Source organism: Anomalospiza imberbis, chromosome 13, assembly GCF_031753505.1.
Source record: "Anomalospiza imberbis isolate Cuckoo-Finch-1a 21T00152 chromosome 13, ASM3175350v1, whole genome shotgun sequence".
In the NCBI taxonomy this organism is placed as follows: Eukaryota; Metazoa; Chordata; class Aves; order Passeriformes; family Viduidae; genus Anomalospiza; species Anomalospiza imberbis.
The window spans coordinates 8,114,456-8,131,600 of NC_089693.1; positions in this window are offsets into that span (position 1 = coordinate 8,114,456).

Here is a 17,145-nt window from a genome sequence, read left to right on the forward strand (position 1 = left end):
TCACAGCAATCGATTGTCCTGGTTGAATAAATCCTTGATTTCAGCTCGAGCTCTGGTGAATGGCTCTGGCTATTGCACAAACAAGTCACAAGCAGAATATTGGATCTCAGGGCCATACACTTCCTCTTGAGGAGCTCCTGTGTCTCCATTTAATTGCATCTACAAACAGAAGAAGGAAAGCAGGCAGTGCCCTGTCTGTAGCAGTGCACTCCTACTGAAAGGAAAGGTCAGTTGTGCTGGTGTGCACTTTGGGAAAAGTCAAGCACCTGGGGAAGTAATTGTGGAGATGTAATTTTTTTAAATTTCATTTTTTCCTTGCTATCTTTTCAGGAAAGAACACTATCTTGTAAAGTGCTGTTCTGCCAGTGGTTCTCCAGCAAACTTGGCTACTTTGCATGACTTCTGAGACACTGGATAACTTGATATCTTACAGGTTGTTACCTGAATCTACAAAGTTCACTTAGATACTGGAACAAAATCTTCAAACAAGGAAGAAGTGGGCTGTCAGCAGCCAATCTCCTCCCATGAGTAAGTTCCCTATGGTTTTATATATGCTTTTCAATACAGTCTAAACTATGTGCAGGAGGGCCATGAAGCTCTTCCAGGAGCAGCAGTACATCCACACCTTCCCAACAGCAACATCCTGAGATTTTCAAGGGAGACCAGATCATGGCCTTGGATGAGCCCAGCACAAGAAAGCAGCTGTGCTTGGACTCTGCATGGCACCACAAGGCACTGCTGGTCCTGGTGGGGCAGCAGTGGATGGTAGGGAGATGTGCAAAGCACTTTCTGGATCAGGGAAGCTTTTACAAGGCATAGCACAGTACAGGGTTGAGGAAATGGTGGGTGTCTGGAGATGTGGTTGCTGCTGAGGCTGGGGGCTTTTAGAAATTAAGAGCATTGTGGCAGCAATTACCCATCCTCAGCCTGCTCCTCCCTGCCCTCCTGCAACCTGGACCTGTGGAATTTGGGATATTCCTCTGAGGCACTAAGTAAGTTTCTGGACATACAGTGAAGGCTCAGATCTTGCCTTTTCTCAAAGTTAACCAGATTTCCTCAGTAAAAAGAGGGATTTTTTCTACCAGACATTGATGCATTGGCCTCAGCTAAAGAAAAAATCCCGGGGTCTGTGATCTCCTTGTCCTACTGGAGAGGCTGACAGCACTAAGGGAATGTTACCTGGCCCCTCTTCTCATCACCCCCAAAACATCATGAGACAGCCCTGGAAATGGCAGGGCTGCAAAACAAGTCCCATTTGCTTTCACGTTGGGCTTTGTGAGAGCCACATTTCCTGCAGTCTCTGCAACCAGAGGGCTGAAAACTGATTTCATTTATTAAGGATGGAAATATATGGGTGAACTCCTCGGGTAGGAACACGCAGTTCTGATTGCTGGTTCTTCGAGAAAAATGGAAAATCCTGCTATTCACAGCAGAATTGCTCTGTTTTCCCTGCTCATTTTGGGCCTGTATGCAGTGTGCTGTCTGTATGCTGTTCCCCAGCACGTGGTGGGGCTCCAGCCTGTGCCCACAACAGCAGGTGCCCCCTGGAAGAAGGGGAAAAGAGGGAATTACATACAGTAAAAAAGAGGGACTAGAGACATGCTAATTATTTTGTCTGTCCCTGGAAATTATGTGGAATCTGCTCCTTTTTGAACAGCTTTGCTGTAAACTCTGCTTTAGTGACAGACATATCTCTGCATTGAAAAATCCTCCTGATCTGCTGTCCTGCCAGACTGCCACACTTCCAACAATAACAGAGATTCATGTTGTGCAGCGTGTTTTTCCTCATGTAATGTTGGAGGGAGAGGAGAGAACCAAGGAAGCGGAGTCATTTATCTTCTTTGCTTGTCTTGGTAATGAAATATTGCTGTTGAACTTTACCCTGATTTTCCTGTTACTAATTTTTTTTGCAATGGTTACCTTTTAAGAGGCTCACAAAATTACATTAGTAAAATTTATGACTGTGTGGCAAATATGTGCATATGCATTAATTCTGTTCGAGGCCAATATCTTGTAGCTGCAAAATTAATGTTATGGTGCAGTTTCTAAGTATGGCTAATGGCTGTTCAATAAAGCAGGGCTCATGTTTTGCTCACCTTACACTCTTAGTCCCTTGAAACAGCTCTGCCTTGAAGAGTTTGCAAGGTAAAAGTTTAAAAATGCTACATGCACAACACATAAATAAGTATTTTTATACATTTTTATTTATGCAATTAAGCCTTGAAAATTTTGACCCAGTGAGTTGGTTCAGTTGGGTTTCTGCTGCTTTGCATGGCTTTTAGTTCCAGGTTTCAAAAGCAGATGTCTGTGAATGCAGTATATTAAAAATGGGCCTTTTAACCATGATTCTGCTCTGGAGAGACTGAACTGGATGTTAGTGTTGTCCTGAGGGCTACACCTCATGCTGTTTTGGAGTCAGTGAACAATAACTGTTCAGTAAATGACAAGTTAATGGACATTACTTACATTTAAACTTCCATTTTCTTACTATGTGAAAAAGTCACTTTCTGCTAGAAGGATGAATCATTGTTTGTAGCCTTTTTACCAGTTTAATGATAGTTGCTAATCTGGTATTCAAGGTTGGAGACGTAAGACAAATGACCGATGATGAGGGCTTGCTCATGTTGGAGAAAGGAGGTTGGAAAAATATTTTCAGGATGCTGAGGCAGGAATTTAGATGGTATCTGACAGCACTTGTTTACTTCTTCAAAGCTTTGTCTGACAGCCAGAAGAAAGCTCGGTGCTCGTGATCTTGATCCTGATGTTTGGGACGTGGTATGTGCAAGATCACTGCTGTTGGAGGTGTAAAGCTGGTCCCTTGGGATTCAGAAGCATGAAGTGTTGAGGAGCTGAGGTGTACTGGAGCTCTAGGGCAGGCAAATGTCTGGGTATGTCCAAGTCACACCATGCATGAGCCCACTGGCCCCAAAGCTGGTTCTAACCACAGCAGACAAAGTGATCCATGGCAGCATCCTGCAAAGAGGACAAAAATACCCATTTATGTTGTCATAGCCTCTAGGACAAGAGCCATTGGTCGGGGGGGGGGGGCAAGGGACTGTGACACTTATTTTTTTCTCTGCTGGAAGAGCCGAGCTGCCAAAAGTAAGGCACCTGTGGGATGGAAAAAGCAGTGCAGTGGGAAAGATAATCTCATGTGAAAGCTCTCAAGGCAGTACCGTATGTCTTCCACCTTTTGGGACTAGTTGCTTGATCTCTGTGGGCTTTCATTTTGTGCCAGTTACCCACTGTGTCTCTCTTCAGGCATTTGCTTGGAAAAGAGCTTGTCCCTTGCTGTGGGGTTGTGAGATGCCCAAGAAAAGAGGGGCCAAATGGGGGCTGAGAAATCTCACATGCATCACCTTGATGCTTATGATGGCATTGCCAGTATCATAAGTAGTTCCAGCCAGATCAGTCATCAGATTTGTACCTCTGGTGGTAATCAGCGATAGGACACCAGGAGGTGTTTGGCTCAGTTTGTCAAAGGGTTCTTGTATTGTGAGAATGATGAATGTCCCAGGGAAAGCTTTCGGGGGAAGATAACATGAGAGAGAAAAGCAGGGGAAGTGTGATGCCCTGCTGGGAGCATGGGGAGCGTGGGGAGAGTGGGATTAGTGCTGCAGATGACAGGCAGACAGTGAGCATCTGCTCTGGGCCACCAGGATCAGAGCACAGCAGGACTGAGAAATTCTTGGACCAGTTATCAAGGAATTGGGAAACTCCAGGATACTCTCCTCATGGGGGATTTTTACTACCCAGACATCTGCTGGGTAAGAAATGCAGCTAATCACAGTGATAATGTACAACCCTAATTCACTATAATTTCTCTCCCATATGTTTAGAATTGTATTTACAGTAGGAAGTGAAGGATAGTTTTTCATGAATCAAGGTGAAGTGAATTGCTGGTGGAGAGTCAGCCATGTATTGTGGAAAATAATATGTGACAGACTTGAACAGAATCCTTCTGAAAGCATGGCTGTATTTCAGGTGTTTTAAGTAAAAAACAAAAAGTTCCTGTAATTACTACTTGCTTTTAAATGTGCCAATTGAACCACTCATTCCTCCATAACCTTTGCTGACCTTGAGGCACAAGTTCACAAATGGAGTTGATGAAGAATTATCCTCCAGATGAAATACACCTCCTCAGATCCAATTCTGCTGATGAGGAGGTGGAAAAGGGTTAAGAAAAAAAATAGGAAAGGAACTGTGATACTGGCTGCTTAGCTCACCGGCAGCACATGAAAGGATGCTGTTTTATTGATATACTTCTATGGCCTTTCTCCTGTTGCAGGCAATAATTTTGCCCTCTAACTCACCATGGACCCAGAAGAGCACTGTGAGCTCAAATATATCCAATATAGAGGGGGAAGGAGGTGGCTCAGGTGCTGGAGTTCAGGGCTGATCTCGGTTAGTTCCCGATGAGTTATGGTGCCTTTTCCTGCCGTTCAGCAATCCCCGCTCCCCACGGATTTATTTTGGTAAGGATGTGTAAACTGAGCTCTGGCTTCGGCCACTCAGAGCCCGGGGATTTGAATAATGGAATTACTGCTTATTCCTCAATTACGGCCTTTGAATATGCAAATCTGTTGATGCTGGTTGCTGTAATCCGCCTGCCCTGGCAGGTCCCAGCTGGGGAAGTTTTTGAGCCATTTATTGCCAATGAGGGTTCTCCTCTGGGTTTCTTATTTCCAGCTGTGGGTAAAGGGGAAAACTCCTCAATCTGTTACCTGAAATAGAGGAGAGCAAAATTCAGAAAATGGGAAGAATATTTTAAAAAAAGACCTTGAATGCTTTTTCCCTGTCATTTTCCTCGCAGGAGCTCATGCTCACACTGGTGAGAAGGGATGGGTCACTTGCTCTGTGCTGCACACTGCAGCAGGGTTTGTCCTTGCAGCAACTGTCCCCCGTTCCTCTCTTCCCTGGCTGCTGCCAACCTGAAATTGGGGTTCAAAGCAAAAGAGCTGAGAGAACAAGCAGTGGTTTTGAAGGTTATCTGTCCACTTGCTGCCCTTGGTGGCCTCCTGGCTATGAAGGGGCTGGGTCAGTGTAAAGCATGAGAGGAGTTCAGCAGAGGACCTGCAGGCTTGGATGGAGAGATGGGAAACCTCAACTCACAGCACCTGAGCTCCTGTCCCAGCTTAGACAAAATAAAGTTTGGTGAATTGCAGTGTTTTGCCATCTGCTGAGCTGCATGTGCATATCTAGAGCTAGAGCTCTCCTTATCAAAGCATGACCTGAGTAACCTTTCCCATTCCTACTCCCAGTATTTTTCTAGTAGCATTTTCAGTAGTACTTATTTTTTTCCCGTGCATCTTTTCAAATAAGGGGGGGAGACTTTTTAAAAAATTTATTTTCAAAGAAGAGAGAGTCCAAACTGCCTTATTTTCTGGAAGAAACAGATTGTATCAGGAAATTCAATGCCTTTTCAATGGCAAGGGTGAGATCCTGGAGTCATTGAAGTCCTACTTCCCAGGATTTTCCAAAGAGGCAGCATCTCACCCAGCAGGCCCTGCAGTTTAACCTCACTCAGTGCCGTGGGGGTCAGCACTCCCCGAGCAGAGATTGTCTCCTCAGATCCAGCTGCTGGGCATCATCCTTTTCTTACATCTTCATCCCCCCCTGCTTAACACCCTGTTGCTCCCAGGGCACCCACAGTGGCTCATGTTCTTCTTCCCTCAGCCATGGACCTGCCAGCTCCATCTGCAGAGGCAGCATTTGTTGAGAAAATCAGTTATTCTGCATTTGTGTTGATGACCGTGCTGTGAGAATGTCACTGTCACACAACCCAAAATGTCCCAGGAGTTGGGGTATCTAGACAGATTTGAGAGAAACACTTCTGCCTGTGCATGGGAATACGTCCCATGCCACTATGTGTTAATGGATATGATTTATTTCAGAAAAAAAACCAACAGAAAACTAGAACAAAACCCAGGCAAATGTAGAATAAATGATTTATGGGAAACAAAACTGTTTGGAATATAAATACAGACAAGCAGCATATTTGTTGCTGATGGTGCTATGTTCCCTGGGAGAATAAAGCCATTTTGTAATTATTTGTCTGTGTCTTGAGCTTGCCAACGTTTTGTCTCAAAGTTTTAAATTTCTAATAATTTCATAATTTCATTTCCTATTATAATCTTTTTCTCAGATCAACAAAAATGGTTTGACACCCACTTGAAAAAGGCTTCATTGTAATCTATTATTACATTCTGTTCCCAAACCAGTTTCTTCTTTTCTCAGGAGTTCCCCAGTAATGCTTTATCAGCCAGATGGGAGAAGATACCTGAAAATAAAGGTGTATGTTGTACCAGTGCCTGCTACTGAAAATATCCTGAGCATTCCTGAGTTCTGCTTTGATGCCATACTTAGCAAAAGCTTGTCATGCTCCTTTCCTGCAAGATTAGTATGAAACACTTGGAAAGAAATTGTTCTTTGCATGTTTTTGACCCCTTAAGGGAGTAATACTTTTGGAGCTTTTCATCTTACTTTCACTGCAGGCATTTCTGCTGTTCAATAAAAGTAACAAAAAAATAGCCAGAGAACGGGATTTTAATCTTATTCTATGATAAACTAGTACACAAGAATTATTTTTCACTATGTACAAATGAACTGTATCTTTTTTAGGTAAACTAGATTCCTGGAAGGGGAAGAACCTCTTGGGAACTGAAGAGCTATATTCAGGTCAAGTAAAGGCATAAAGCATTGCATTTATGATTTTATCATCATGTACTTCTAATCTGGAAGAATTCCTCTACAAACCTTTAGGAATAAGAGGATAATCTAGTGCTTGGGTTTATTCAGTATTTAGCTTGTCTGATGAGATCTGTTCACTATGTTGATGTTTGCAGGAAGCTGAGGTGATATTGCTAAACCTCTTCAAAGATGTAAAATGCCAAGGTTACAGGAACCCTTTATGTTTCAGAAAAGGTGCAGAAAAAATATAACATTCAGAAACACTGCAAAAATGGAACTTGCAACCATTTTTGTGTTCTGGAACAATATGGCAATGTAGAGCAAGAAGCAGTCCAGCAAAGGACAGGATATGAGAGATGTCACTTGATGCCCAAACTGTCCCACCTCTCTTCTTGTCCTGACCCAGCTTCCTTGTAGTAAAAAATAGTAGCCACTGTGAGACCCGAAATGCATTAACCAAGACAGACTTCCCCACACATTGTCAGCCTATGAAAGCTGTCCAGCCTTTCCTTCTGAATTTTGTTTTATTCAAGTCTCCCCCAGTAACAGTGGATTATCTTTCCTACTCTTATCAGTTTGCCATAGATTGTAACTGATAGAAGAGAATAAAATTCTTCCAGTCGAAGTTCTGCTGCAGTGATCTGGTTTACTTAAATATGTGATCAAATGAAAATGCAACTTCTGAAGAACACTTTAGAACAAGAGCAAAATCTGGCATCTTGTTAGATGCCCTCAATGACTGTAGTCTCGCCAGAGGCTTTGATCACAGCTTCCTTCATCTCTTTTCATGCTGCTTACAAAGTTACTCTGTTTAAAAATGTGGTGTGTGATTTACTTCAATCAAGGAAAGGCAAATTCATTCTGAAGGCGGGAGATGGTCAGTCTCTGAGCTTGACTTTGTGTGTAGGTCTTGAATGACTTTGGAGCAGCTTCTCTGGAGAGGATGTCCCAGGTGAGTGACAGCAGACCACACCATTGACTACAATGAAGTGGAAAGGCGACCTTCTGCAGTCAGGTTTCATTATTGCAGAGTTGGAGATGATTCTTCCCCAAGATTGTCTGGTATGGGGGGTGCCTCTGTGCTAATCCTTCCACCAGCCCTATCTGTGCACATTTTGAGCCATCTGGAAGCTCTCATGGGCCAGGAGCCATGCCTTGAAACACAAAAATCTTCTCCAGGGGAGCTGTAGTGGTTACTGAAGAAATTCAGCTTTTATTTAATCCATGAGATTTGTTCCCACCACTGCTGAACTGCAGGTACTGCTCGGTTTCCACTCTGTGACTGCGGTGCTACATTGCAGTATTCCAGGAGGAAAAGTGGAGGATGACTTTTCCATGTGAAGCCATATGAGGGGATTCAGGCAGACAGCATGTAATTACCCTAGCTGGAGCTGGGCCAAGGCAGAGGATCTGTGACTCCCCATCTGCAGGCTTATTTTCAGCACTTCAAATGAGGGATTTTGACAGAACATGTTGAAATTAATGAAACAAAGTTAGTTTCTCTCTGGATATCTCCTCCATCATACCCACATCAGACACAACTCACCTGCCCTGGACTGCCCTTCAAAGGCTCATCTTAGAAGCCCAAACGAAAGAGCAGCTGGAGGCAAGGAGCCTTTCCTGTTCATTCAGGTGAGTTGTGAAGTGGGTAATGAGAATGCTATTGTTTTCCAACATGGCCAGAATAGGTTATTCAGAAAAATGGATTCTGCCTGTGACTTTTCCTCTTACAATACAAACTGTGGCTGTAATCCAGTAAAGCACTTTAGTGAGTGTTTAACTGGAAATTTGTGAGCAGCCCCGCTGATAGCAAGGGCTCAGCTCTCATGCCTGAAGTTAAATGTGAGGAGTGGGAGCTGGAAGGTGGGTGGCTGAGCAGGGCCATTGCCCAGGGGTCCTGCCTTATTATCCGTGATTATGAGGGCTTAGTGTTTGGCTGGATCCTGGCCTGTTGGAACAAAGAGCGGGATTAGCAGGCGTGCAAAGAGGGAGCAAAGCCAGAGGGTTCCAGCAGTGTCAAAACACAACTTTGTTACTCTGACAGAATGTATAAAAGTGAATGAAAAGGCTGTATGATTGCTGTTGCCATCCTGTTAATTAGGCTGAACTCATGCTTCATTAGTGCTACAATATGCTTCCATCTTAACAAAGCCCTGTTGGGTGTATGGAGCCACTTTACTATTAGTAAAATGAAGCCTTATCAGAGCGCCCTGTAATTCATTTTGTAAGACAAGTCATGACATATATTGTGTTGAAATTGCACTGAAGAGACAGATTACTTGTTAACACTTGCTTTTCCTAATGAACAGTAAAAGATGTTTCTGAAACTAAGTTATTTATTGTATTGGGAGCTCTTCTGACCTGGTGCCTAATTACATCACATAGTCCTTTAGCAGTGTTCCAAGTAGTTCCTAAATAACCCAAACTGAACTGAGCTGCTTTTGCTCTCGCACATTCTCTCAGTGACGCTGTGAAAATACCATCAAGCATTAAATTCCTTGTTTTTCACCACCATTGTGGTGAAGACTTCAGCGTATAAACAGCACAATTTCCCTGCAGCAGGAATGCAGAAAAAGCACTAGCACAACCACATTCCCTGCTTGCAGCAGTACTGATTAAGCAGCACAGTGAAAACTTGACACAGGAGCAAGAAACAACAAGCACTGGCTTGTTCACTGCCCCAAGAAACCACTGCTCTCCCCAGCACCGCTGTACCACGGGCAGAGCACGTGTTTGTAGTAGAGCTATGATGGATACTGACCTGGTGGTGGTTTCTCTATGGATTCCCTGTGCTGGGAAGGAAGTTTGGATGTAACCAGGGCACAGATCCACATTAGCCTCAACTGGATAGCTGACTGAAGTCAGTTCTGCCCTACCAGTCATTTCCAGAGTGGGTCACACATGGTGTGGTTGGAGTCAGCTCTACCCTAGCTCCCAGATCTTCCTGCCTAAATGAGCTTAATTTGAGACCACTGCTCAGGGAAGGGTGATGTGTAGCAAAATCTTTTTATTTTCATGTTTCTTCCTTGTACCATTCTCTAGCTTTACTGTAAACATCCATGCTTATTCATGTTTTTCTACAGTAGACCTAAAAATATCCCCCTCTCTCCATTCTAATGCCATGCCCTGCAGACCTGAGATGACCCTAAATGAGAGAGTCATAACAGCACAGTCTAATGGAGGTGAAAAATAGCAATGAGGTAATGTAGCAAAAACAACTGTCTGAAAGAGCATCTCTGAGCTGCTCACCAGCTCTGGTTGCTCTTACAGCTCAGTCTACTTGTATTGTCATTGAACTCCAGGGCTAAGGGCATTTCTTGGCGTGACCCCGTGGTGAAATCCATGGATTTTATCCCAGGGTGGCTGCAGTCATTCAAGTGGATGTCATGGATGATGGGCACAGCCTCACATTTGCTGCACAATTGTGCATCTCCAGTGAAATCAGCACCAGCCCTGAGGGCCCAGGGGGTTTGCACGTGGTCACACTAAATCAGATCTGCCCCAGAGCTCTGAAATCAGCATGGTGGTTGCAAAATTTGGAACAATGACAATTGGGAACCAGAACTAGTTTTGCAGAAGGATTGGTATTTCACTGCTTAAATAGAAATATCTTATTCTTACAGGCATGGAAAATGCTGTACTACAATATACTTGGAAACATCCTGTAAGATTTTGTTCCAGGATGGAATAATGCCTTTCTTAATGCCTTAGAGCCACCATAAGACACAGTTGCTGGTTTTCATCAGGGTAATTTGAATCTGGCTCAGATCCCTTCTCTGTTTTGCCATGCAGCTGTAGAGATGTTTGACTGAAATGCAGGGATGGGACAGGGTGAAGTAAGGCAGGACAGGAACGGCTGTTTTGGTGGCAGAGCCAGCTTACAGTGATTTAAAGGGATCACAGAGCTCTCATATGAAAACAGTGACGGCTCATGTTCTCAGCTGCTTGTGGTCAAGGACACACCATTCTCTGGTTGCTCAACCAAGTGATTTCCTCAGCTTATTTAGTGTAGGCTACATACATAACCAAAAGTGAGTAAAGAAAACTAATGGCAAAAACCAGGAAATTGTAGGGTTTAGTATATAGAGGCTATAAGAACATCTAATTTCCCATTCTTCTCACTGTGTTTATAAATGTGAATATGAAGTTAGTGACACATTGTCAATGTTCTCCCACAGAATGAGTTCAACAGCAGTACAAGATGTGATCCACTTGCAAATGTCCAACCAGGTTATTCTGTGGGGGTTATTTAGACAGCCTTCCTGGGACAAATTACAGTTTTTTAGAAAGTGGACGGTTGAAATTTAACGAGCACAGGCACCCCTTCCTCTTCCCAGTGCTTGTGACCTGAGTTTGCAGGGATAGTTGGTATAATTTGGTACTGGGTGTATTTTACTTGACCTGCCATATGCCTTAACTCATCACAGTGTTTTGCTTCTGGGCTGGCTGTATTTTTGTCAAGCATTAACATGCATAAGGGTTTGCCAGTACTTAATAAAAATGCTGCTGAAAACTGCATTCTTTCACCTGTTTACTGAAGCAGATTATATTGTGTTTGAACTGTGTTTGAACTGAAGGCACACTCATGTGAAAACTGTTATATTCATAACCCACACCCAAGCAATAAGAAGGAGCTCAGTTAATGAAAATCATTCAAAGGAAATCACTGCTCACCCCTTCCAAGATCAATTAGAAAGATTATTCCAGCATCCCTAATGCTGCCAGGCTGCTGCTGTACTGTTAAGCTCCTCTTCCCTTCGGAAGACTAAGGTAAGAAATTTGACAATAATGTGTAATAAAGCATTTATGATGCTATTACCACCATAAGTTTCTACAGCAAAGAACAACACTTGGACAGTGTAAATATGTAAGGTCTCTGTGAGCCTCCCATTCAAATGAGCACAAGAACAGAAGACCTGGGACCAACCAAAACTGGATTGGAGAGTTCAAGCCACCTTTTCGGATAAAGGCTGGCAAAGCACTTTCCCAAGGGGTCTTTCTCTTTGGAGGACACCTCAGTGTGGCTTCCTAATGCTCAGCAGAGCAAGAATCATCTGGAAGATGGCTATTTCTCCGAAGAGAGAAGAAAACATCCTTTCTGGCAGTACCCCAGCAAATTCAGATGCTGCAACAGCACAACAGATGGAGTCTCTGCCAGAGAAGAAATACTGTTGCTGAGTTGCATGAGCATGGCAGTGTGGGCAAAGCCTTGGCTGCTGGGACACAGTGATGTTCCACTGCCTTTGGAGACATACAGCAAATTATAACTGTTGGGAGCCTGGCTTTGCTGTGGGTATTTCAGTTTTTCAATGTGTTTGTTCTCCTTCCCTTTTTCCTCTCTTCTGATGTCTCTGCTGACAGCTACAGGTTTCTCTCAGAATTTATTTTTTCCCACTGCATTAAGAAGTAGGCCTGAGCTTAAATGTGCAGAGCTGTCTGCTTGAGTTTCTTAATAAGTGGCAAAGGACTTAAAAGCTGAGACTCTAATATTTATTGATAATGAGAAACCTACAGAACTGCTTTGAATATTTGTTTGATAGCAAGTGTCCTGCCAAAAATAGCCAATTCTTTAAATATATGAAAAAAGAATATTGCCAAAGCCTTGCTTCTCATTGCAAAAAATACTCCAATCCTTCAAACAGCATTAGAGATATAATTCATTGACTTATGCAAATGAAAAATGTTCATAATAATTTTGGTAAATATTTAATCTAGTGTAAATACAGATCCATTTTAAACTGCAAACATATGCAAAGGCAGGTAAGGTTTATTTCAATCAGCTCACCACACAAAGAGCTGCAGCCTTTTTCAAGTGAATTTTCCTTCTACCCACATCTGGAGGCTAAAAGGGAGGAAAGAGAAGAGAGCAAACTTTTTTCTCCAGTGGTCGTGACTAAATCACTGAATAACTACTTTTTTGCTCTTTACAGTAGTGGTTTTTTAATTCAGAGTAATTCATGTGCTGCACTGTGAGGGGGAAAGTGCCCCATTCCAAAGAGGTAGAAAACAGAAGTGCTAATCTCCACTACCCCTGTGTTTAAATAAGAGGATTTATGGAGCACAGTAGGAAAAACTGAGGCATTGGTTCCCTTTAAAGTAAACCCCCAGTTTTTGCTCCCCAGCCATACATACAATTCATTCATTCTGATGCACTAGTTTGGCCATGTTAATTCCTTTGAAATATATTTTATCCCACTGTACCTTCAAAATCACAAAGCAGTTGAATTAGCCTTACATGCTCACGTGTTACTGGAAAGAGAGGACGCTTCCAATGTGGCTTTGTAGCATTCACTAACCACATACTTCAGATTGCTTATCTGAGCCTTTAATAAAAGCTCATGAACCTTTGACTCATGTGATTACAGTCAGGAAACGTCTTTTTTAAACACTGACATTGTTTGCTTTTGTCAAGCCAGAAAACAGAGAAACTCCTTCTAATTCCCTCCACTGATCATTTTTCTTTCTGTCATCCCTGAATGCTGCTGAGTGGTCTGTGCTGTCAGTGGCTGCTGGAAACATCTCTGAACAGCTTCATCCCTGCTCTTCTAAGAGGTTATCTGAAGTCCTGCACAAAGCCAGGAAGAAGCCAGGATCCCCTCTGGTTCCCCCTTGCAGAGCAGTGTGAAAAGAAGCTGATACAGGCTATGGATTTTCCCGTGGCCAGAAGTTGCTGTGCAGCACGGCAGCAGGACCAGCAGCCTGGCTCGTTAGCATGAAACTCCCAGGAAAGCTTGGGAAGTGAAATCCTGCTCAGCAAGGACGTTTCACCAATAACTTCAGCAGACTCAGGCTGTCACCCCCACCCTCTCCAGCAGTGAGAGATGGGGTCCTGCTGGCCTGGTGCTTTGCTCAGCACCTTCAGGCTTGTAATCAATCATGTGTCTTTAGATTCAGCTTTAGTGTGTCCTTAAGATTTTCTGGAAAACCTTAGAAAAGCAGATACTGTCCATGTGATTTGTAACACAGAGGAGAGATGGGCACATCTTTCCCTTGGGAGTGGGAGAACATTGCTGCTGCAGAGGTTCCTCCTTCCATCTCCCTGTGGCTGTGAGAACCCGGGGAGCAGGGGCACCCTCAGTTTGCAAAATATAAATAATATCCAGACTGCAGGCCCTTGTTTGGATCTGCTGCCTGCCCCTGGTGAGGCACTGCAGGCTCTGCAGAGCTGGTGCTGTGCTCACAACTCCCAGCTCCAGCCTGATGCTTTTTCCTTTGGCACCTTACACCATTCCATACATTACAGCTGCACTCCAGATGTGCCATACTCCAAGATCTTGCTCCAAGTATTCCCTGAAGATGTACACAGCTTTTGCAATTTTTAAATACTAACAGAAGGATTAGCATCATTATTTTTTGGTTGATATTCTCTCCCTGATGCACACGTCTGAACAGACATGCATAGATGGGCCAGGATTTTTTTCTCTTCTATGTGAGGCAGCCCCTAATGTTCTCACACCCAGCTCCCATAAGGGATTTAAGCAAGAAATAACTCATTTAATTGCATTTTTATTTAATATATAAACTTCAAAGTTCTTTCTACTACCTTAATGTGGTCAGCTGAGTTTTTCTGGTGATTGGACCAGGAGGAGGGAGACCAAGGGCTGGGAAAGTCCCTGCCCTAGCCAGGCTTTAAGTGTTTTTCTTTTCTTGTACAGAAAGTTAAAGATATAAGCAGGTCCCTCATTCCTGTTTATGTAGACCCATCCAATCTTGCTGCCTCTCCAGGAATGAGACTATTTTCTGGTCAGGGAACTGAGTTTGGCTGGTTATAAAACCAGAACCTCAGTGATCATCAGTGATCATGCAGTCTTTACCATGAGGCAAAGAATTTCTGCATTTCCCACCATGGTAAATGCTGAGGAACTGCCTCTGCAGATCAGAAAAAAACTGACAAGAGCATGAATCTCTCTGTTGTTCTTCCTCATAGTTAAAAGGAGAGGTAGCTTGTACCTCTGATGGTACCAAATCAGCCAACTACTGCAATAACATGAAAATGTCACTTCTTGCATGATAAATAGAGATGTTTCATCCTAGAAAGGATACCCAAGTGAAAACTTGCAAGTGAGGTGACCCAGGCTTGCTACCTATCAAAGTCAAGCTCGCTGGCAGGCTGCTCGTGGATTTCAGAAATAATGTAAAAGCAGAGCAAAAGCTCAGCCTGTACCTGAGATTGTCAAACCTGATGCGAACAGCAAAGCTGACAACTCACTTATCTTAGAAAATCACTTGTGAGGGTTTTGCATTTTGTTGGAGTCTCCTCAGCGGTTTGGAAAAATAAATATAGACGTACTGAATAGAAGAGGTTTGCTTAGGCAGCATCCTATGCTGCTTGGAGCCTCTGCATAAGATGATTCTTTTGGAGCTTTGTGGACTTCTCCTGTGCACATAATGATGGCTGCAGTGAAAGGAGAGGACTGGGAAGGAGAGCAGTAATAACCCAGTGCCCAGCAAAGGTGCTCCAATAAGTAAGGTTCATCTCACAAAGTGAGTCTTGGCAAACCACAGTGTTATATTTCAGATAAGGAGGGGTGGGAGGAGGAATAAATTGAGAGGGAAAATAATAAGCACCTGCAGTAGAAGGAAAATGTTTCAGTCTGTAAAGGCCTGCTCACCTGTAAATGGATAACTCTCCTTTCTCTGATTAATCTTGGCTCTGTAAATGTCATGGTCTGTGCTTCATTCTCAATCACCACACAAAGAGGATTCCAGGCAAGAGTGATGAGGCAGCAGTGCTGGTGATAACCACAGAGCTGGCAGAATTCTGCAGGTGTGAGGCTGGGTTCACATAAACCCAACTGGACCCAGACTCTAAAGAAACCCATACGTATCTCCTGCAAAACTAGCTGAGTAATGGCAGGTGTCAAAAAGATGCTGAAGTACTCAGGGATGTCTAGACATTTGAAATAATACTAAAATATTTGTTTAAAATTTTGTCAATGTATACAAATAGCTCAAAACCTATCTCTGCAGTGTCAGAAGCCTGAAAATGCAGGAAATTACCTCAGGTTTGCTCCTATAAATTTTGACCTTTGACTCAGCTGCCCAGACACTGCTTGGAGTTTACATTGGTTTGCCTCATAACTGGATGAAGCTCAGCAGTTTTAGCTGAGTTTATGGGTTCAATCAAATCATCATCTATATAAACTCAGAAACCTACCATGAAAAACCTATTGGGAATTCACATGGCAGCCCAAAACCCAACAAAGTAATTCTCAGAAGCGTTGAGGTGGTATCTTGCACAGCTGCCCAGAGGAAAGTGTTGAATATCTGTGGTGCTTATGACATGACCCAGCACTTGTATCCCCTGTCCCTGTCCCTGCCTCTGGCTTCCAGCAGTCCACATGGCAGCAGTAATTGCTTCCTGCTCCAAACTGCTCTGTGGAGTTCCTTAGCTTGCACTAAGCTTGATCTATTTTTTCCCAAGCAGTGCAATAATTTAGTCTCCTGGGGAAAGGCTGCATGAGTAGTCTTGTGTTCAGGTAAGAAACTCAACTTTTCCTTGAAAACTTGCTTCTCTGCTCTGATGTGTGCAAGTAACACAGCAGGATGTTTATTCCCCAGAAGCCTTCTGCCTGCAGTTTTCCATGGCAAAGAAAGTGCCCCAGTTCTCCCCTATCCTTGATTTCTGCCTGGCTTACTTACAGGTGCAGGACATCTGAAGAGTCACAATAAAGGGAATTAAGTTTTTAAATACTGTGCCTCACTGGAAGTATTAAGCAGTTTGCTTTTTAAATTGTACTGTTTGTTATTTGGATGTACCTACAGAAGACTTTGGTCACCTGGGTTTTTTGTGTTTTTTTTTTTTTTTTTTAATAAATAATTTGAAAAATAGCTCTCTGTCAAATATTGCTTTTTCATTTCTATTCTGTATGGTGATAAAGCATTTCAGTGTTTGCATTGCTTGCTTGCAGCTAATGCTATGCCCCTGGAGGGTCTCTTAGCAGAAAAAGCATTTTCTGTAGAGGAGACATATGTGTAGAAGAGATAAGATTTACAATTGCATATTTTAAAAAAAAATGCATAGGTCAAATGAACAGCTGGTTTAACTCCTGTTCTCAGTGAGCTTCTCTGTGGCCAGGCTCAGCTCAGAGCATTTATGGAAACATGGCACCCATTACAGCACTGGTGGCTGAGCTGTTATGAAGCAATTAGTTGGAAATATCCCAGGTGAGAGACAAGTGTCACAGGAAAAGCCTTGCAAGCTTATTTAATACAATGAGTTTTTCTGAGTTAACCTTTTCAGTGGGTTACTGGGCCTGAAGGAACAGACTTTGCAGCTGGTGCAAGTTTCTCTGATGGTTTTGAATGAGCTGGTGGGTTTTACATTGGAAAAGTGCATTAAAAAGTTGCTGTTGCTCTGTTCACATCCTTATTTTTCATGCTGGGGCCAGGCAGTTTAGGAGGTGAGTGATGGTTCCTACCCATGCTGGCACCTCACGGGAGGATGGAAGTGCT